This window comes from Nannospalax galili, unplaced genomic scaffold, assembly GCF_000622305.1.
Source record: "Nannospalax galili isolate Female #2095 unplaced genomic scaffold, S.galili_v1.0 scaffold2636, whole genome shotgun sequence".
In the NCBI taxonomy this organism is placed as follows: domain Eukaryota; kingdom Metazoa; phylum Chordata; class Mammalia; order Rodentia; family Spalacidae; genus Nannospalax; species Nannospalax galili.
Genome location: NW_008338105.1, coordinates 4,204 through 11,319, shown reverse-complemented (window position 1 = coordinate 11,319; position 7,116 = coordinate 4,204).

Below are 7,116 nucleotides of genomic sequence, written 5' to 3'. Positions count from 1 at the left end.
TATCTATCTATCTATCTATCTATCTATCATCACCTATCATCATCATCTATCTATCATCATCATCTATCTATCATCTATCTATCAGCTATTAATCATCTATCTCTCTCTTTAGTGTGTGTGTGTGTTTGTGTGTGTGTGTGTGTGTGTGTGTATGTGTGTGTAACTGAAGGCTGTCTAATAAAAATCCCAGTGCCAGGCAAGGGAAAACTTACTTCTGAGTTGTTTGTCAGGCTATTTCAAGAAACACCCAAAACAGACATTATTTCAATAAATTAAATGTTATATACCTAAACACTCCATTCTTTACTGATCTCCAGATTGACTAAGTTCTCAAACGACACCCCAAGTCCTCCAAATTCCTATTACTTATGGAAAGGCTCACATCTCCTCCTAGAGGTCACAGGAGGCATAGCTTCAGAACACAGGCTTTGTCAGGACAGTTCATTTTTTCTTAATTAGCACTTTAGAAAAATAAAATAACATTATTTTCTACACTAATAGTATCATGTACACTCACAGATTGTTCAGGTAAATTAAGCACAGCCACTGCTGTGTCCTAGCGCATTCCTTTTTAGTAGAAGGAAGAAGCACATGGCCTTTCTGCTGCTCTTCCCTTGCTCCCTTTGAGCCCTTCCCTGAAACAATGGGGCAATGAGTGTCCAGGTCCATGGAGCACCTTTTCAGACCTAGTGATAGACAGAGGTGAAGGGGGAGGACGAGTTGGTTCAGTGGAGCATTGATAAAAAGTTTCAATGCTATCTCGCACATGTCCAGTTATCCAAGACCCACATTTTGATCACAGAATTTGGTCTTAAGTCTATGAGGGTTTTTTTTTTCAGGATAAATCCACCTAATACACAAGTAGTCACAGCAATTTTGTCATGACTATAAATGTCAAATCCAAGTCCTTATCCAAGTCCTTCGTTCAGTAGAGCATCTTTGTTATGTTTGATATTTATTTCTAGTGAAGATCACTTTTCTTTCTCTTTTTTTCCTTGAAGTGTTATATTTTGAAGAAAAAGAGTTAATTTCCTATGACACTCAGGTAAGTGGCTGCTCCTTAAAAAGTTACATTTTCCCCTCTCCACTCTTTTCTAAAAAAATTCTTTATTTATTGTTTTTATGTGTGTGAGTGTATTGCCTGCATGTATGTAAGTGTAACTGTGTTGCTCTCAGAGGTCAGAAGAGGGCATCAGATCCCCTGGAACTAGAATTACAGGTGTATGGGAGAGAGAATAGTTGTATTCTTTCAATTGACACAACAATTTCCTACTTGCTATTTTCACTGTTACTATTTGATAGAATACATAGGTTTGAACAGTTCTAGAGATGAAATTTATCTCTCAGAGTAACTTTCTCCTGGACTGAATGGCTGATCATATCTTACAGCTTGTTGTTATACTACCCAAGTAATATAACCTTCCTTTGAGCTGCTGGTCAGTCCAAGTTGAATTTCAGGAATGAGTACCTTATAAAACCCAGAAGAACATAATACCTGGGTCTATTACCATGCATTCTTGGCTTTTCTTAACATGAAACTTCCATGGTGCATGATAGAGGTCAGTGGCAATTAGAATTTTAAGTGCAAAATGTGTCAAGGCTTGAGCATTAAATCAAGCCTTTCTTTGAAACAGATGAATTGCAATTTTTCTTAACTTTATCAAAATTTCTTTTAGAATTACATGCAGTTTGAGTTAATATCATTTGATTCTTACAACCTAATGATTTTTATTTGATTCTATAATTCTACATAATTAGCCAATCTAATTATGTAATGTGACTCCAGGAAGTAATATTTCTTTCCAACCCACAATGTCAAGTCAGGAAACATGAAAGGTCTACTGTTTAAATTGTTCGTTATGTTGTCATGAACCACAAAAACTGTAGGCCAAATTACATGTATCAGAATTCTTTGGGAGATAATTCATTGTGCTGTAATCTTGACAATTTTTAAAATTTGAAACAGAAAAATCTTACAAATTTCCATTTAGTTACAGGGGAATGTAACATGACAGAATTTAAAAACATGTCTAGAATATAGGAATTGAACACACACATACACACACAGAGTAAATGAAGAGCAAAGCCAATAGCATTCAAGTTGCCCATAACCACCCTTCAGGCGCCACTGTTCCTGCTCTATGTTCTATTGATACTGACCTTATCCTGTACTTGAGGGCCTGGGAACACCATGGACTCCTGCTAACAGTACTCTACCACATGACTTTAATCCCAGCACTAGGGAGCTAGGGATGCAGAGGAAAGCAAGGTTCTGTGATACTGAGAGGACAGGCAGGTGTACATAGTGAACTAAAGTTAGTGGAGGCTACAGGAAGATTGAGGAGGGAGGGATGGACAGAGGGACAGAGGGAGAGGGGGAGCAAGGGAGAGAGAGACAGATCATGTAATTCTTAAATTTATGTTTTTTTCCTTTTTGCTATCCCCTTCCTTTTTCTTCATTTCCTTTCACATCCCTTTTTCTTTTTAGATTGGTTCTCATTTGAGCCAGGCTAGCTTGGAAATCCTTATGTAGCTAAGGCTGGATGTAATCTTTTGGTGCTCCTCACTCCCCCTCCTGAGTGTTGAGACTATAGGCATGAGTCAGTATGTCTGGCTTATGCAGTGCTGGAGATCAAACCTTAAACTTTGTGCATGCTTAAAAAAGCACTCTACCAATTTACGTTATCAGATCCCCTTAGTATAAAATGCATAAGAGCAACAATATACTTCATGGAGTATCATGTGCTTAGGTCTTCAGGATATGGTGTGATATGTTGAGGTCTCCATTAAAAAATTCTACCCAATCATCAAAACATTTAACTTTAACGTATGCATATAAGAATATTGGCAAGAATTCAGACAAGATATACCCTCTAAGAATAAGAATTTGTATATTTTCTTAGGTTGAGTATGCTAGATACCTGTCCTCCAGTACAGTCATTGTACTGAAAGGATTCAGAAAATCCTCAGAGAAGGAGAAAGTTCAGAGAAAAAATGAAGATGGGCAATAAAGTTCTTTTATCAGGTACATTACAAAGGGACTATATAAGGCTGAAGCACATCATGAAATATAAAGAAAATGACTGTGAGTTATTCCTGCTTTAAGGGAGCAACAGTCTATTTGAGACTTCTGTCATTATCTGTGGATAGCTGTTCAACAGGATGCTATTTTCAAGGAACCATGTGCATATGAACCAGTCCTCACCCCATCTCTCCTGGCCTTCCCTTCAGAGCATATCATTACACACATGTGGGATCAGCTAATGGACCCAATTCCGGCTGCAGTAGACAAATGTAGAGCTTCCATACTCATTTCTAAAATGTTCTCCATCCAAGTTACTTGGTCTCCACTGGTCTAAACACAGCCATAGGAATCTGGGTTCTCGTAGGAGCTTGAAGACTTAGTAATGATGCAAAATGGCAATTAATATAGAACATTCAAAAGCTGAATGAGCACTTACTAGAGACAATGCCTTGTGTTAAGAGGAGAGAGTAATCTGAGATAGGTAAGGACCATTAGGAATAATGCTGTATAAATGCAACCAGTGCTAGGAAGGGAACTCACATTCATTCAATAGAAAGCAAAAAAATGCCTGGCCTTGGTTGACTTTAAAGTAATTCATTGAGTTAAAATGGGAAAATGGGCTCAGCTGGAGATGACAGATCTGCTTCTTCCATAAAATCATAACTTTCCATTTTTTCAAGTTCACCCTAAAATAAAGATTCAGAGTAAATAGAAAGTTATTTGTGTTTAACTATATCTATACACACCAAAAAAAGGAAGAAACACGTTTTTTCAAATATCTGGGGTCTTTTTGGTAGGAAATGCACACTGTCCATAATGGAAATGTGACACAATATAAAGTATAGGAACAGGATGTTTTAAAAGTATCTGATTACTCACAGCATCATATACTGATGTTGGACTTTGCCCCACAAAGTGAAACACGTTCTCCCCTGGAAATCCTGTTTGCTCTTGTCTGTCTTGGAAACCTGGGGAATCCTTGGCCTGTGCTAAGTCTCTGAGATTAGCTAAATAATACCCAAGTGATGTATGTTCTCCCTCATTTGCCTCACTTTCAGGTCATAGCACAATCCCTTATATGTGAGTACATATCCTAATGCAACATCAGGAACCAGGAAAATGGGAAGGAAACACACAGATAAAGAAAAAGAAAGAACCCAAAAGACAGTGATAGTAGTGAACTAGATATCACCAGGGGGAAGGTGGGAAAAGAAGGAGGGCTTGCCTGGCGGGGGGGACAAGCAGGGAGCTGAGTTGAGTCAGAAGGGAACTCAGGAGAGGGGGATGGCAGGAGGTAGGTGTTATTGGGAAGGGATAATGGGAACACTTGGACTGGGGAGGGAGGAGGGAGGTCATTTTGGGGGGGATGAAAATGAATGGATTGGGGGAGGCTAGGCAATTCAGAGGGAAATGTGTTTCCTCTGAAAGCCCCTGAGAAACGCACAAACTGTGTCTGAACATTAGTGCATATGTATACCTGGGGGCTGTAAGGTAAGGAGCACAGTGCTAGACAAGAGTCCTCCCTTTGAGTGCTTGATCAGAGTGGGCCAAAAGACGTCCAGAATAGCACAGACTATTGTCAGAGCTCTTGACAATATTCCAGAACTAGAAGACAAGACTCTACCACGGAAGACAAGACTTACTTCAGACAACAGAGTTGGCACAATGGAGCAAGAACTGACCTGGAAGCTTTCTACCTAAAGTTTAGCTCTCGTAGCTCTTGAGGACACTAAGCGAGATGCTAAGGGAGAAAAGCAATCAAAGGTCCAACCTATCCCTAAAGCCTAAAAACTATAGTTACCAGCACAGCAAACTACTTCTATTAGTGCAGTAGCAGCACAATTATCTGGTGTGTGTCGGGGGAGGCAATCAAGAACGATCTAATCGGACTTAAAGCCCCCTCAGTGCGAGAGAACTCACAGGTGGTACTGTAAACACAGCCAATACACATGGCTGAAGAGGTTATAGATCCTAGAGAGAACCTTATCTCTGTCATATCTCTAGACAAATGAAATTTCTTACCATATGCTAAATATGGATCCTTATATTTATAGACATGTATATCGTACAGAACTCATCAAAGCTTCTTTCAGACATAGAGAATATACATGTGAGAGATTTCCCAGTCCTAGATGAGACATCTACAGTGAAACCTGTACACCTAGTACTCATGGAACATAGTGGAATTGAGGGTAGAGAAAATACTAGTGTATCCCTCAACTCTCACCAGTGAAGCTTCCTTGTATAACAGAGTGTGATGCACACAAAGGGCCACAACTGGCCAACATTTTAGAATGAGAGATTTCAGAGTGTGTGTCCACGGATAGGACTCATATTTAACCTCTCCCACCCATGAGTCAGGGATAATTATGGAAGCAGGAAGATTGTAAGAACCAGGGCTAGTCCATGAACACAGAGATGCCGAGGCTTTCAGCCCACTGGAAGCTTATACAAGTGAATTTGTGGTAATAGTGTAATTGAGTACAGAACCCATGTCAATGCAATCAGACAAGAGCCCAGAGTGGAGGGAGGGAAATGGGTGATATGTCAGCCTTAGTCTGGGAACTATTGGAGATTGATTACTACTGAGAGAGTAGTCCTTACCCATGATCTCTATATAGGCTGACTAGTCTCCAGTAAATAAATTTGCACTGAAGGATATCTGGATACAAATGCTTGACTGGATTGGAGTTAGCATGTGTGATGGAATACATTAGGTCCCTGGGGAGATGAGAGTCGTGGATAGGGGAGGGGGTCCAAATTTGATTAAGAAATGTTGCATGGACTGTACGAAATCTCAAAAAAAAATTTAAAAAAAACCTTGCAAGTGTGGCAATGACTTGCCATTCCCTGCTTTTTAGCATGTGTACAGGACATGATTCAGTACCTTGAGGACTTATAATAAACTGTTCACACACTGAGCAGTTCATCCCTTCTCAGCTTCTGGGGTTGCCTCTGCTCTGGTATTCAAGTAAAGAAGGCCAGCATTGGTGATACTGTAGAAATAAATCGTCAGGTCTGCACTTTTTAATTTATTAGGACAGTCATTGTGAAGTACAATTTTTCAATGTATATTTGCTGACTGTTTCCCATTACAGGTGTTACATGTTTCATCTTATTGACCTGGTTTCCAGAAATTCTGTCTGCATCTCTGTGAGTCACATGGTGTGACTCACATCTCACAGAGCCACCATCACTTGCAAGGTCAGTCAGGGCATTGGGGGTCAGGTAGCCTGTTATCAGCAAAAACGAACAAGCAAAATCTCCTAAACTCCTGATCTATGTGGCATCCCACTGGCAAACTGAGATCCCATCAAGGTTCATTAGCAGTGGATCAGCAATTGGTCCCACTCTTGCCATCAACAGTCTGGAGCCTGAGGACATTGCCACTTACTACTGTCAACAGGGCAGCAGTACCACTCCCACCATCTAAAGTCATGACACAAACCCCACAGGGAAGCAGAAGTACAAGAGTGGGCTGCCAGGCTCTACTGTTGTCTTCTGAGGCTGTTACTCTTTCAGGAGAAGGTAGTTTTGAAAGGTTACTGTAAGGTTTTGTAGGAGGAACATGGAGGCTGCAATACATCCCAGCTCTAGGTCCTCTTCAGTCCTAGGACAGGACAATGTCTCTCTTGATTTAGAGATTTAATCTTTTGACATAATTAGGACTCATACTCTTATTCAGAGAAGGAGAGTCAGTAAAATCATTACTTGGTTTAAATGGATTATTACAGTTAATGGGAGTCAAAAATACTGTGACTTTATCCATTATGAAAGCTGACAATAGAAAGTGGGGTTCTTTGGTGCTCCTGAAGGCCCCATGTACCTTAGAGTTCCTCTTGCTCTGTGATCCTGAGTCCACTTTGGGAACTCCATAGTTTACTTCTTGATGTTTTCAGCTGCCTTTGGCTATTTACCTTGTGATTATCATCATAACTTTTCAAACATCTGAATTCCAAATATCATGAAGATCTCTTAGTTGAACAATCATATTGTAAACAATGAAAAGGTAACCTCTATAGAGACAAATATGTATTTTAATAATTTATATTTTTTCTGTTCAAAATTAGTAGGCTCAGGATCACAGAACA